The sequence below is a fragment of the Phascolarctos cinereus genome, unplaced genomic scaffold (assembly GCF_003287225.1).
Source record: "Phascolarctos cinereus isolate Bilbo 61053 unplaced genomic scaffold, phaCin_HiC Scaffold_4;HRSCAF=312, whole genome shotgun sequence".
Classification (NCBI taxonomy): domain Eukaryota; kingdom Metazoa; phylum Chordata; class Mammalia; order Diprotodontia; family Phascolarctidae; genus Phascolarctos; species Phascolarctos cinereus.
The window spans coordinates 458,473,748-458,490,429 of NW_027555847.1; positions in this window are offsets into that span (position 1 = coordinate 458,473,748).

A 16,682-nucleotide genomic window follows, 5' to 3' on the forward strand; every position below is an offset into this window, starting at 1 on the left:
TTGTTTTCCAGATAAGGAACTAAGGTCAAAAGATACTAATGGACTTACCTATGGTTGCACAGCTAGTCTAAGGCGGTGTTTGAAACCAGATCTTCTGAACTCAAGCCTGTTACTCTCTCCTCTATACTGACTTTCAGTTATCATGACTAAACTATCTCCAACTTAGACTTAACATCTCTGATCTTGGGGCAGCTAGGTGGAGCAGTGGATAGAGCACTGGCCTGAGCACTGGCCTTGGAGTCAGGAGGACCTGAGTTCAAATCAGGCCTCGGATACGTAAGTAGCAGTGTGACCCTGGACAAGTCACTTAACCTCAGTTGTCTTCCCCCCCTACAAAAACACCCTAAAACTCATCTCTGATCTTTAGTTTCTTTATCTGATCCCTACGTGGCTTTACGTCAAGAACTTTGGCTGTCCTAATCCCTCTCAAGGGGCTACTTTCCAGCTTATTTATTAGTGTACTTCCTAAGATGGAGTACTCAGACTAAACACAATAATCCAGATGTAGTCTGACCAGGGTAAAAGATCACTGAAGCATCTCCTTCCCAATCCTGGACATTATCCTTCTCTTAATGTATCTTTCTCCTAGTGCTTGGATACATCTAATGCCTTAAGAAGTAAAGCAACAATCTTTTTGGTTTTTTGTAATGGAATTTGAATAATATTTTGTTTTTTTCCTAATTACATGTAAAAATAATGTTTAACATTCATTTCTTTAAAAATTTGAGTTCCAAATTCTCTCCTTCCCTCCCTCCCTGAGATGGTAAGCAATTGGATATAGGTTATACATGTTAAATCATGCAAAATATGTTTCCATTGTGAAAGAAAACACAAACAAAAAAACATGGAAAAAATAAAATGAAAAATAGTATGCCTCAATCTGAATTCAGACATCATCAGTTCTTCCTCTGGAGGTGGATAGCATTTTTTTATTGTGAGCCCTTTGGAATTGTTTTAGATCATTGTATTGCTGAGAATAACTAAGTCATTCATAGTTGATCATCATATGATATTGCTGTTATTGTATACGATGTTCTCCTGGATCTGCTCACTTCACTTTGCATCAGTTCATGTAAATCTTTCCAGGTTTTTCTGAAATCATCCTGCTCATCATTTCTTATAGCACAATAGTATTCCATTATAATCATATGCCACAACTTGTCTAGCCATTCCCCAGCTGATGGGTATCGCCTCAATTTCCAGTTCTTCGCCACCACAAAAAAGAGCTGTAAAGAACCAATCTAAAAGAAAGAACACAATATGTATAAAGTCTACCTAAAGAAAGTTATCTACAACATGACTAATGTGAAAATAGGTTTAATATGAATGTATATATAGAGCATATATCAAATTGTATGCCATCTTGGGATGGGCGGAAGGAAAGGTTGGGGAGAAAATTTGGAACTCAAAATCTTATGGAAGTGAATGTTAAAAACTAAAAATAAATTTAAAATTTTTTTAAAAAAGAAAGAAAATTATCAGCCTGTTTTTAAAATTCCAGAGTCAAAAGTCTCAGAAGCGAACAGCCCCAGTTATTGAAATTTCTAATAATATTGTGAGGATTCATGGTCCTATATGAGGTTCCCAACTGCTTCTTCCTGGGTGAATGGGTATAATAAGTATTCTACAGGGACATTTCTCTGTCCCAGGTCTCTTCTGTTGCCCAAGATTGATGATTTATGCAGGTGTTAAAAGGCATATGGTTTCATGATCATCGTGGCCTGGAAGTTGGCAGTTATTTATCACCTTTTGAAGGCTTTCCTAGGTTATCCATCTACTGAGGAATACATGACTCTTTTCAAACTAAGGGATGCTGGCACTTACGTAAAACTTATCCTTATTTCATAAGTGAATGATGGCTCTTTGATGGCCCAAGAAAAGCTTATCCTCTCCTTATAGCTGCTGTCATATCCCAAAACTGCTCCTCCCCTCCCCTTCCCTTTTTTCCCCCTCCTCAGTCATATGAACCAGAGTAACATTTAAAATGGTAATTAGTACAAATATGAATATGATCACCTCTGACCTCCGGTTGTCTGTACCTTACATGCCCTAGTCTTATATAGCTGAAAGTTTCAGCAATTGTATGTAGTCATCAAGATATCTCTCAGACTCCCCTGACCCCCTTCAATCCAGCACACATGTATAAAGTTTGCGCAAGGCGATGGGCTATGTATGTGTGTGTGTGCGTTTGGGGGTGCTGGTGGATACAAATGTAGCAGACTAGGTTCCATCTGCTTGAGAGGAGCAGTATTCACTGCATGGTTGCATATAATAAGGGCCTGGGTGGCTGCAGTATTTTTTTCCTTTTGTCCTTATGAGGAAATCATGAAAACTTTCTTCAGAATAGGAACCAAAAATAGTGGCAAGGAGAAAAGATTGCCAAAGATGTGTCCTATTTTCCCCCTCACTTCATTTATAGTAAGAATCTCTTAAACATATGAGAACAGTCCTGCTGATCCCTTTCACTTGGCACAATTTGCTTGGAGCAGCTAATGTCGTCTTGCGATATGCTATATTTAAAGGCCCAGAGTCAATGCTAATTTGTATATTTCCATTCATTTTTACACAGCAGTAATTTTCCTTTGTGTCATGCTGTAATGGAAAGAGCCCTGGATTTAAATCCCAACTCTTACACTTTCTGGCTGTGGGACCTTAGGCAAGTCAGTTAATCTTTCTGATCACTAGTTTCCTCATCTGTAAAATAAGTGCAGTATTTCTTACCTGTATTACCTACATCACAGGCCTGTTGTGCATTTCAGATGAGATGCCTCAAATGCCAAAAGTGAAAGTGTTTTGTAACCTTAGAGAGCTATATACTTTTGAATTATTTATACTGTTCACAATTATGACCATAAAAACAACAAATCTTAGATTTCCTAGATTATACTTGGTTTCTAAGAATTTTTTTTGCATTTTATTTTATATCACAATTGCTTTCCAGTAACACACCCCCAAAGCACTCTTTTATGCAAAACCATTCACCAAAACAACCCATCAGCAGAGCAACATTTTGCATCCATAGTCATCCACCTCTTCGTATCTGAATTCCATTGTATTTTGATGTTTTCATTTACCTTTGTATAGTCAGTGTATCTGTTTTCTCCTGGTTCTGCTTTATTCACTCTCCATCAGTACATGCAAGTCTTCTCATATTTCTCTAGATTCCTCATATTTGATATTCCTTACAAAGCACTGATTTTTCATTATCTTCATATATAACAAGTGGCCCCAGATACAAATATAGCAGTGGACTGCAGTATTGTCCCTTAGCACCCTGACCATCCCCCAGAACAAGAGTATCCCAGGCACAGAGCCCAGTGATGTTATCATCCTTTTATGGATTAAGGTAGCCAATAATTGTTTATGGTTTTTTGCATCTACAAAAAAAAATGGTGCTGTGAATATTTTGGTAGATATAAGCTCATTCTTTCTTTGGCCTCCTCAGGATCAAGGCACCAAAGCATACATATGGTTTAGTAACTTTTCTTGCCTTTTCTAAGTTGTTCTCCAAAAGGGTCAGAATAATCCATAGTTCGACCAGCAGTGTTGGATTTCCTTCATATACAAGAAGTCTAGAATTGGAAGGAGACAGGATATCTAATCCAACTCCTGCCTAATGGATGAACATTGTTAACAAGTGGTCATCTAGCCTCTGATTAAATACTTGTAGTGACAGCAAACTCATTACCTCACAACACAACTGATTACATTTTTTTTGATAAATATCATAATAAGGAGAAAATTCTTCCTTTGCTTGCAACAGTTATTTTTAAGATATTAGCTTAGACATTAGCAACTGAGATTAGTATAGAATTTACCCAGATAATTAGGTGTTGAACCAAGCTGTAAGTTTAATATGATATTGTTGGGGAATGGGGAAGGAGTTGGTTGTGCATTTTTGCCAAAATGCTGTTTCTGCTATAATGTCTTTCAGGCAATGGACAGAGGTTGACCCTGGTATCAAAAATGGGAAAACCGGGAATTAACATTAAGTAGTAGAAAGCAGGGGCAGCTAGGTGGTGCAGTGGATAGAGTGCCAGGCCTGAAGTCAGGAAGACTTAACCTTCCTGAGCTCAAATCAAGATCTCAAGCACTTATAAGCTGTGTGACCCTGGACAAGTCACTTAACCCTGTTTGCTTCAGTTCCTCATCTGTAAAACGAACTGGAAAAGGAAATGGCAAATCGCTCCAGCATCTGACAAGAAAACCCCAAACGGGGTCAAAAAGAATAGGACACAACTGAAATGACTGAACAACAACAAAGGAAAAAGTGAGGGTAGGTGATCAGGGATAAGGATATTTTCCCTGAAGCCAAATGGCAAAACAGTGATTGGAATGGAAGCTTAGGAGAATGACACAGGAATTAGCTCCTACATAAAGCCCGTGATTAACCCATCAATTTTACCCTGTGTACAGGCTCATTGGGTCTGATATCATGTGTAGAATTGTGTGTGTGTGTGTGTGTGTGTGTGTGTGTGTGTGTGTGTGCGCGTGTGTGTGTGTGTGCTGTACCAATCAAAATCTATCTCTTGGTTCCATCGCACTACCTCAGCCATTCCCTCTATCTATTTATAGCTGTTGCTCAAAAACATATATCAATGTGTCATCATGGGAAATGCTTCAACTGAGTTTGATAAAAGGTAGTAAAAGGGAGCAGTATGGTATAGTAGAAAGGTCCTCTGGAGTCAGAGGGCCAAGGTTCAAATTTTGCTCTGATGCTTACTACTCAAGTGACCTCAGGCAAGTCAGAACCCAACTTGGCCTCAGTTTTCTCATCTGTTAAATAAGGGAGTTGTTTGAGGTGGTCTTGGAGTCCCTTCCAATTCTAGATCTGTGATCCTAAATAATCACAGACACACATATTCAGAAAGTAGCAACCTTGTTTCCCTACTTCCAGCGAGTAGAACCTCACCCTCAGTGGCTCCCATTTCAGGGTTAAAATGAACAGTAAAATTGCAGGTACTGATGCAAGAGGGGATGAGTTCAATCTCTTATGCTGTCCACACTGCCAGCTGGGTTCTGAAATTTTTAATTGACACTTACTGTGACATGAATCCAGGTCCCACCTACATTTCTGCACCTACCCTGCTCGGTTGGACCGCACTATTTCTTTTTAGCCACAATGGAGGGGCTGTGTCTTGCTCTACCGCTCAAACCTGCTGGCTTCTTTTCCAGAATAGGAATCTTCCTCATTAGGCACAGAATCAGAGCAGAAGCAGCCCCGGAACAAAGAGAGATTTTTCCTTTAGCCATCATTTCTCCACCCTTCACATTTAAAGTCCCATGATCAAAGGAGCCTAGGTGTTGTCCCCCATGGACCCCTGGTAATATTATTTCAGAGCTCACATATGCCCTGCCTTATAAGAGATGTAATCCAGGGAAACAGAGAAAGCACACAAGTCATTCTGATGTGGGTTACATTTGTATCTCCCCTCCCATACTCCCCACCTCCCACAAACATTCCCCTTCCTCTCCCCATAGCTCATTGCCTCACACAGACTTTATAAGACTTGCTGAAGGAGGTTAGGGGAGCCTGAAGGGTATTCTGATGACTACATGCAACTGCTAAGACTTATAACTATATAAGACTAGGGCATGTAAGGGTACTGACAACTAGAGGTTAGAGGCAGAAAGTGATCATACTTATATTTGTACTAATTACATTTTAAAGGTTACTTTGCAGTTATATGACTGCGAACACTTAAATGATGAAGGAAAAAGGGGGGAAGAGGAGAAAGGAACAGCTTAAGGGTATGGCAGCAAATACAGGGAGAGGATGTTTTTCTTGGGCCGTCAAAGAGCCATCATTCACTTATGAGATAAGTGTAACAGTTTTACGTAAGTGCCAGCATCCCTTAGTCTGAAGAGAATCGTGTATTTCCCAGAAGGTAGATAACCTAGGGAAGCCTTCAAAGGATGATAACTGCTAACTTACAGGCCATGACTACTCATGAAACCATACATCTTTTAACACTTGGATGAATTACCAGCCTTGGGCAAGGGAAGAGTTGGGCAAGGGTAGAAAAATGTTTAACATCCAGCTTCATACAATGTAAGCAGGAGTCTGCTTAAGGGAAATCTACAAAAATCTATCTCTCTGGTAACTGTTGGACTTAAAAATATTCAGATCTCTGAGGCACTCAGTTGGTAATCTAGAAAGCTTATCAAAGTATGGTGGTATTCTCTCATTTATTTAGGAAATTAAAACACAGCTTGCCAAGCAATAGGGAGAGAAGGGGGTTCTGTGCACCCCACCTAGGCATTCGTCAGCATCTCTATTTCTCCTATACCCTGACCTTCATGGGTCAGGTGTTTTCTGATATTTATGTCCTCCCAGCCAAAAGTGGTTTCCAAACTAATGATATTTGCTACCTCTCCTATTTAATTTTTCACGTGATAGCTAGTATTGTAGCTATTTGCCTTTTTTTTTAATATCCCTAGCGTTTAACACAGTGACTGGCACATGATGAGAACTGGCTGACTGTTTGTATATATGTCTCATTTCCCCCCAGTAGACAGCAAGCTCCACAAAGGTCCTTTGTCTTGTTCTTTTTAGCTCTTCCAATCCTGCCCCTGCCATCTTCAGCTGCCTAGTATGGCACCTTACACATAATGAACTCTCAATAAATATTTACTGAATGGATGAGGGAAGGAAGTACACATGAATGTAGCTGTAAGACAGACTTTCCCCTCTAGAGGAGAATGTCAATTTAAGATATTAATTCATGGAGGACAACATTGGACTTTTTGAACCTCAATTTTCTTCCCTTTAAAATAATATTGGACTTTCTGAACCTCAATTTTCTTACCTTTAAAATAATACCTGCCTAGGCTACTTCATATGTGCATTGTGAAGATCAAACATAAAAATGTACAGGGAAGATTTCAAATAGTAAAAAAAAATTTCTTTAAATAAAAGATAGTACCACCACTATCACTCCAACTTCTGGGAAGGTTTTCTGTTTTATTTTACTCTATACTTGTTATGGTTACAAAATAGATTTTTAAAAAGGTATAGTTCAGAAACTTAAATTCTTATGTTGTCCAGAAGTCCTTAGAATTATTATTCTTCCTTTGGCTTAAATTTAAGGATATTCCATTGTATCCACAATTGAAAACCATTCATTACTCTCATGCCAATCAATCAATAAGCGTTTATTAAGAACCTACTAGGTGCTAGGCTATGTGCCAAGCACTAGAGATACAAATACAAGAACTGAAACAGTCTGTACTCTCAGGGAGTTTACATTCTATGAGAAACAAGTACATGTAAAAGTATAATATACATACAGGGGAGTAGGGTTACTAAAAATATATGTAAAATAAAAATAAATACATCTAGTAAGAGAGGGAGGACATTAGCAGTTCAGCAATTAGAAGACATTTCATGTAGATAGAAGGTGATACTTCAGTTGTTTTTTTGGGTTTGGGTTTTTTTTTTTGGTATTTTTCCCCCCTTTTTAGGCAATTGGGGTTAAGTGACTTGCCCAGGGTCACACAGCTAGTAAGTGTCAAGTGTTTGGTCTGAGGCCAGATTTGAACTCAACTCCTCCTGACTTCAGGGCCAGTGCTCTATCCACTGTGCCACCTACCTGCCCCTACTTCAGTTGTTTCTTGAAGGAAGAGAGGGATTCTATGAAGTGGAGGTGAGAAGGGAGAGTGTTCCAATCATGGGCATGGACAATGAAGAAGCATGGTGATAAGAGATGGAAAGCTGTGTTTGAAGAACAGAGAAGGATGGTTTGGCTGGAACATAGACTAAGAGAAGAGGAATAATGTATAATAAGGCTGAGAGAGAGGTTGGGGCAGCTTTAAAAACTAAACAGAGGAAATATATTTTTATCCTAGAGGCCACAAGAGCCCCTGGAGTTTATTGAGTAGAGGAATGACACGGTCAGATCTACACTCTCTGAAATTCACTTTGTGAGTTGTGGAAGATGGACTGGAGTAGAGATTAAGAGGCCATTACAATTAGCTAGGCCAAAGTAGTGAGGACATGAACTAAGGTCATGGCTGTGTGAGCAGGAGTCCAGAGAAAGTGATAAGGAGCTAGGAACAGCAAGATTTGACAACTGATTGGATATATGTGGTGAGTGAGAGTGAAGAGTTGAGGCTACAAACCGGGAAGAGTGCAATAATGGTGGTGACTTTGACAGGAATAGGGGAGTTTGGAAAAGGGGTGCATTTGGGTGGGGTGATAATGATAGGATGAGAATGAACCCTTTTTTAGATGTGCTGAGTTAGAGATGTCTTTAGAACATCCAGTTGTGTCTAGGACATCCAGTTAGAAAAATTACATTCACAAAAGAAAAGCTTGCTTTAAAGACTCATCCAAGGTCTTCACACAAATTCTTCAAGGCTACAAAATATTTTAGTAGACCAAACCATCTCTCACATGCGAGTTTCCTGGAGATGATATACCTGATGTGAATGAGCATCGACAACATTGGAGATCTGTGGGTTGCTATGTTAGTTTTAGTTGAAGTTTTTACTTACTTGAAGCATCATTTCTTTCAGGCCCTGTTTAATTAGCCTATTTTTAATAATCCAGGAATGCATTGCTCACTTTTGGCAGGGAGGAGGGGTACCTTCTGCCTCCTTTCTTTTTCCCAAGATGATCTTGGGCTAAACACAGTAGGATCATATGAGAAAGATTAGGACCAGATATATGAATATCACAACTTATGAATGGTAGAGATATATCTCTATCTAGATCTAGATAAATAGATATAAATACAGACTAAAATATAGATAGATAAGACATACATATTATGTGTATCTGAATATGTTTCTGTCAAACTACAAGTCTAAATTTAAAATAAATAAATTGGGTTATTCATTGTTTTATATTAGCCATGCTTCTTTATTGCTTTGGATAATTAAGAGTTGACTACACATTTAATGATCCAATTTTCTAGCTTCTACTTTATAAAAAAAATTTAATTAGTCAAAGTTCACTGAAAGATAATGACAAAACAAGTGAAAGAATTTGGGCTGATTATTTCTAGGAGTTTCTCTTGGGAAACCAGACCTACCACTTTGTTAAAGGAGAAAAACAGATCAGCGTGGAAGGTCTTTTTCCAATTTAAGTTATGATGGTTGTTATCTTATTCTATTCAAATTGATTTTTATGATATTTTCTAGTATTTTTCTCCTTGAAAAAAATCTAATTGTTATTTTCCATTCTATCTTTTTTTTTGTATGTATGTACTGTTCTTTTTCCTATATTTAGGCATCTCTGAGTCTACTCAGAATGGTAATTAGCGACCCAGAAATGACCTTGACCAATTATTTTAATACCACAAGACTTATGTCTGGGCCTAGTAGGTGTCTCTATATAATTTACCTCAATAATCCTTCCCTTCTACGGTTTGGCTTCTTGACTTTCCAAAATATGCATTATCTACTTGTGTTACCACTTCAGACTTCACTATTTTTATGTTAGTTGTCTAATATTAATAAAGACAGAAGTTTTTTTAATTTTTAAACATTTATTTTTTTTAAAGCTTTGGAATTTACTCCTTGATATTAATTTGTGCATACCTCTATTTAGGTCAATGATTCTGTCCTTCAAAACAACAAAAGAGGGAAAAATGAGTTTGCTTAATGTATCTATGATGCCCTGTTTAGAACTTAACCAGCTGGAAAATCTGGCCTCAAAATGAGGAATAGCAAAGCCAGAAAATCTTGGTTTGAATTCCACCTTTGCTACTTACTGCCTGCATGACCTTGGGAAAATAATTTCATTTCTCTGGGCCTCAGTTTTCTCATCTGTAAAAGAAAAGCATTGGACTAGATGACCCCAAAGGTCCCTGCCACTTTAAATTTTGTGGTCATATTGTCTTTCCCATTAGACTGTGAGCTGCTTGAAGACACAGTCTATTTTTGCCTTTCTTTGTCTCCCCATTTTTTTAGCACAGTGCCTAGGCATAACAGATACTTACTAAATGTTAACTTGACTATCAGAATGGCTTCAATCTCTTCCCAGGAACATTTGTCCCCTTTTGCCCTGTCCCCCTTGATTAGCCGGAAAACATGGCTTTCTGGAATTGTCCATGATTCCTAGGATCAACATTCTTTAAGAATGTAATTCTGTTTGATTGTTAGTAAAATGGATTATATTGATTATCTTGAAAGTCACCATGTAAGGAAATTCCTTTAAAAAAACCATTATTTGTAGAGTTTCTTAGAAATACTGTCAATTGGATATCTATTACCTTTTGTGGTGTTTCCATCAAAAGCAGTGTTTCAGGAATTCTTATCACAGCAGGCAGATAAGAGATAAGGGAATTAATCTTAATACCCTTTTAAGAAGAGTGTTTTTTGGTCTCACTACAAGCAACTTTATTGACTACTAATTGCTTTGGTGGCCACAACATATCATCAAATGTTGGATGAGAGTGGGAAACAGGAAACCAAAAGCAACAAAGGTAACTGTTAATCCATTGGCCCTTACTCATTGACCTCATCCTCCACTTTTCTGTAGCAGCTGACACTGGGGACACTCCTCCCTCCTGTATATACTCTCTTTCCTCCCTTGGCTTCCCTAGATTCACCTCTTGTGATTCTTTTAGGTCCCTCTCAGTCTCCTTTACTTGATCATTCTTTTATTACCCTTTTCACAAGTGATCCCTCATGTTGAAATGCATTTCGTCCTCACCTCTGCCTTGTAGGATAGATACCAAGCTTCCTTGAAGGCATAGCTCAGGGCCAACTCCACCCAAGGTCTTTTCTGATCCCCCTGGTTATTGACTTACTTTGTTATCAGCGGATTTTTTTTGCTTTGTATCATGGCCTAGTTGATGAAGAGACCTTGAGATCAGAAACATCTGGGTTCAAGTTCTGCCTTGGACACATACTGGCCATATGGCTATGGACAGTTTTTCAACCAGGCAAGTCTCTAGGGCTGTGTGTGTGTCAAAGATGAGTTTGAGTGCCCTATACTAAGGAAATCACAGATCTGGATTAAACCACACACACACACACACACACTCATACGGAACAAGGTAGAAGGAATAACCTCCTGAGAAAGATTTCAGGACCTAAGATTTAAGAAATTCCCCAATATTCTCTTTTGTCTGTTTAGTTATGGACCCAACTCATTGTTCACTTTTAGTCCCTGTCAGGGAGATCTATATGGATAATAATAAGAATTCATTAGAGAAACATTCACAAATTTGTCCATTTCAGTTCTACCACTCTATAAAAATAAAAACTCACATCTATGTTGTGCTTTAAAGTTTACTTGTCAATTTTTTTTTATGACAAATGTGAGGAAGGAATTGAAAAGCATCATTATTCCCATTTTATGGATAAGTAAAATGAAGTTTAGAGAGTTGAAATGGCTTGTCCATGGTTACATGGCTAAATATATCAGAGCTGGGATTCAGTCTAATGTCTCCTGACTCCATCACCACCACCCATCTTTCCACTAAGTCACAATCACTTCTAGGATTCTAAAAGGTAGTCTTTTGACTACAGTTTGATAAATCAAGAAGCAAGGCTAGAAGATAAAAAATTTAATTAGCTTAGCTGATGGGCATTTGCCAGGTGGCCAGTAACTCCAAGGAACAAAGGGAGATACACACATATAGGGTACACATACCACACACATATAGGTATACATACATATATGGGGTGAAATTGTTGTTTAGTCATTTCAGTCATGTCTGATTCTGTGATCCATTTTTGGGGTTTTCTTGGTAAGATACTGGAGTGGTTTGCCATTTTCTTCTCCAGCTCATTTTACAGATGAAGAAACTGAGGCAAACAGGCTTAAGTGTCTTGCCCTGGGTCACACAGTAAGTATCTGAGGCCATATTTGAACTCAGGAAGATAAGTCTTCCGGCATGGCATTCTGTCTTCTGCTATCTAGCTGCCCTAGGATAAAATTACCGGTAGCAAAAGGAGCCTATGAGGTGAGACCACTCAGCCATTTTCCTTTTTTGTGAGGCTAAGTAATAAGGACTGGATATCAGGTAATTTTGAAAAGAATGTCTTACTTAACTTTGGAGTTTTAGGAGTTGCAAAGATGAAGTTTGTCCCAGTGGGAATGTTTTCTTTGTAGTTAATCCTATCAGAATATCTTCATGGGGTTGGAAGTATCTAAAATAGTGGAGGTCTTGTTCAGGATAGAATCAGTAGGCTTATCCTGTGGTTGAATAAAATATAGACAGGTCTATTTATACAACCTTGTAGCTCCATTTCTTTGACCTTTAATGTTACTTTTTTTTTTTGGGGGGGAGATGTTTTCCTCCAAACTCAGAGAACACAGGTTTTATCCATTTCCTGCACAAGAACAAGCTGAATTTCATTTGGGGAATTATATAGTGCTTTTAAAAGATCCCACACTGTTTCTTGTTACAAAAATCCAAAAAAACCCCCCAAAATAAAAAGACATATTCTGCATATTCTGCTGGGGATGCTATATGGTTGTGAATCTTGTAACAACAGATCTCAGAAGAATTTGGGAGTAACCCCCAAAGTATAGAGAGATATGTGGTGGGTGCAAATAGGCTGCAGGGTATCCCAAAAGTCTTCGTGCAATTAACTGTAGTTCAACACTTCATATTTCCAATGTTGTCCTACGTACAAGAAGTGATATAAGAGATGTCACCAAGGAAACAAATGATTAGAAAAGAGTCGGTCACATGGAAAGAATTAAGAATAACAGGTGGGCAGTCCCAGTGATGCACTGATACCATCAAAATATGAAAAGACCAAAAACAAAAAAAAGAAAAGAAACAAAGTATAAAAAGACCTATGACACATTTGAAGGATCCTCTATGAAGAATCTATGAGAGCAAGGACAAGAATCAAGTGGGATGAGAAATGCACATATGGGTTGTAAACTGTACTAAGGATGGAAATCCTCACGTAGATAAGATTCATTGAAGTACTGAAAAAGAGCTAAAACCCAAGTCAAGTCAAAAACATTTATTAAGTGCCTACTATGTATCAGGCACTGTGCTAAGTGATGGGGATACAAAGAAAGGCAAAAAAAAAAACAACAGTTCCTGCCTTCAGGGAGTTTACAGTATAATTACAGTATAATGAGATGGCATTCAAGGAACTATGTATAGACAAGATATAGACAGGATTAATGGGAGATAATCTCAGAGAGAAAGCACTAGCATTAAGGGAAATTGGGAAAGGTTTCTAGAACGGATCTAGAATGTCATCTAGTCCAATCCATCATTTTATAGATGAGAGATCTGAGAGCCAGAGAGGTGGTGATTGCACCAGATCACACGGGGTAGGGCATGTAGAACAAGGACTAGAGTCGCAGTTCCTTGGAGGGCAGCATTAGGATACATAAGGAAAGTGTATATAATCCTACACTTTGGCAGTTTCCTGCCCCCATGCCCTGTAACTTCTTGCTGACATCTGTTTTAAATGCTTTATTATTAGCAGCTAAGCCATAAAATGGAAATAAACTCAGTCTCTTCCTTAAGAGGAAAGGGAAAACATGCTGAAATGGAAAAAAAGGACAGTTTTAACTATTTCCCAATGTTCAGGCAATTATTACATCAGGGATATTTAAAATCCACGGGTAAAATACAATTATACCCAGAACTGTAAAAGCTGGCTTTGGTAAATTTTTTTTGGGGGGTGAGGGATGGGGTACAGAGATCAGTTTCGTGGCAACTTTTGATTAACATCTTTGCTAGAAAATATGCTACTTGCTATAGTAAACAAGTCAACAGGCATTTATTAAGTACCATGTGCCAGGCATTGTACAATGTTCTAGGGACAACAAAGAGAGTAAAAAAAAAATCACTTTCTCTAAAGGAGCTCACAGTCTACATGCAAACAATTATATACGAACAATATAGACAATGGATTAATCGAATATAACGAACAGAGGAAAGGCACTTCCAAGCCAGGGAAGCCACAGGATCTAGTTGAGGAAGGCAAGCATTCCAGGGATGAGAGACAGCCAGTGAAAATGCCTGAAGTCAGGAGATGGAATGTTTGTGCCAGGAATAGCAACACAGCCAATACCATTGGGCTGAAGAGTATGTGGGAGGGTATAAGCTGCAGGAAGACTGGAAAGGTAGGAGGGGGCCGGGTTATAAAGGGCTTTGAATGCCAAACAAAGGATTTTATATTTGATCCTGGAGATAATAGGGAGCCACTGGAGTTCATCGAAAAGGGAGTGACTGGTCAGGAGTGGGTTTTAGGAAGATGCATTTGACAACTGAGTGGAAGATGGATTAGAACAGGGAGAACCTTGAGTCAGGGAGACCAACCTAAAGCCTATTGCAATAAATAGTTCAGGCATGAGGTGATAAGGGCCTGAAACAGGGTGGTGGCAATGTCAAAGGAGAAGAGGTGACATAAAGGAGAGACTGGTTGTTGGCTTTCCTTGAAGAGGACCAAAATGATATCATTATGTCAGAGTCAAGTGTCAGTGTGTGCGACTGTGGCTGATCAGACCAATATGAGCTCAAAAAGCTCTACCACAGGTCGGGTACAAATAGTCAGTGTGAACAGTTGGTATGGATTTTCTAAATCTGCACATCTCGTGTTTCTTTTTGAGCTGCTTTACTTATAGAGCACAGCACCTTCTTTGATGAGGACACACCATGCTGAGCAGACCTGTGCCATTGTCTCCCATGTCACACAATCAATTCCAAAGTTCTTCAGAGAGATTGTCCTCGTATCGCTTCTTCTGCCCACCATGTGAACGCTTGCCTTGTGTGAGTTCTTCATAAAATAGTTCTAGGTAGCGTATGTTTGGCATTTAAGCAACTGTTGGAGTTGCCCTCTCTGCATAGAGTTTGAATGCTTGGCAGTTTAGTTTGAGAAAGGATCTTAGTGCCTGGTACCTTACCTTGCCAGGTGACCTTCAGAATCTTCCTCAGACAATTGAAATGGAAAGTATACTGCTTTGGTAAAATGAATTTATCTATAGTATTAAAAACTCCATTTGCTATAACTGATGATTTCATGTATGGATGGTGGTGTGGTGCTGGCTGGTGAAGCACCTGTGTTTTCTTAATGTTAATCGTTAACCCAAAATTAGCACAAGCAGCAGAGAATTGATCCATACTTTGTTGTCTCTAGAAACCATAGGTCCTGGCAACTAACTGGGGATGGAATGAGAGAGTTTGATGAGTGGAGGATGGTAATAAATAGGGCTGGATAGATTGTAAGTCTGGGTGACTGGGAGGTTGATGGTACCTTCAACAGTAATAGGAAAGTTAGGAAGAGGGGAGGGCTCAGAGGAGAAATGATAATGGGTTCAGTTTTAAACATGTTGAATTAAAGATGTGTATGGGACAGCTAGATGGCACACTGGATAGAGACAGTCAGGAAGATCTGGGTTCAGATTGAGCCTCAGATACTCTGTGCTGGTCACTTAACCCCAATTGCTTCCCCCTGCCCCAAATTCTAATACAAACCTTCATCATCTAATATTCAGACTATCGCAAGAGTCTTCTAACAGATATCCCTGCTTCCTGTCCCTTTAGCCTCCAATCTATTCTACACATTGCCCATAGATTAATCTTCCCACTGAAGGGAAGATGTTGATCAGGGGATCAATTGTATCCTTCTTCCCCCCACTCCAATCCATAATCCAGTTGATGAAATTACAGGACCTGAAGGGCAAGCAACAGAGAAAAATGAAATGCAAGGGCTCACTCCTTTCAGACCCTGAATGGGTCCATTTGCATATGAAAAGATCAGGAAACTGGACTGGGAATTGTCTAGAAATGAGCCAGGCCCAGTGCCCTTTTCTTTGCCTACTCATTGATATGAACAAACTGAGGGACCGAGTATTCAAAAGAAGAGGCACTGATCCTGCTAGGAAGTGAACCTGTGATTATATTTCGATAGCTAGGATTTAGGAGCGCTTCTAAGCCGGTACAGCAAGGGAGGTGTGTGTGTGGGGGGGAGAATTCTCTTATCTTCCTCACTCCCCCAATCCCCTTCCCACGGCAGTGTTCAATGGAGCAGAGTACAGTCTAGTCGAGTCAGTAAGAGGAGTCAAGAGTCTGCTGCTCTGAAGATGGAAGGTCCCGGGGCCAAGTCTCTCTGCTGGACTAAGGCGGAGAGCTCCAGTTCTTTTCAAGAGTGCCTAATAGTAGCCCAGGACAGGATGAAGCTAAGCCTAAAGACAAAGGCAGTGATGGTTACAGCCAAGCAGGAAGGCAGCATTCCTCATAACAGCATTTTTGAGGCATCCTTTGGAGCAGTGTGCAGCAGCAACCTGGAATAGTATCTGGCAGAGCAGTGTGAGGACACCACAGCCCTGAAGCATCAGAGATGTGAGTTGTTCTTCCTCACACATGACTTAACCATTTATGTTCCCTACGTGAGTGTCTTTCCCCTTTGTGGATTCTATATTTTTCAACTCCTCCCACTGATACTATATGTATTTGTGGGAAAGTACATCCCAGGGTAATGGGGAAGACTTCCCCCTCCCATTTTTCCTATTCTATTTCAGGAAATGCCTTCCTTAGCTTAGAGCTAATTGTGCCCTCTGGCTGGCTAAAATCAAGGTAAACACAATGGTAGGGGCTTGTGGGCTATAGATTTCCAAGTGTGTATCAATAAAGTATCTTGAAGTGATAGGTTAAAGTGTGGGTCAAAGAGATGCAACCTACCAGTGGGAACTGGAGAGGAGGTAGCCCAGAGAGGTGCTACACTATGCAGATCCATCTGCTCTAATGGTC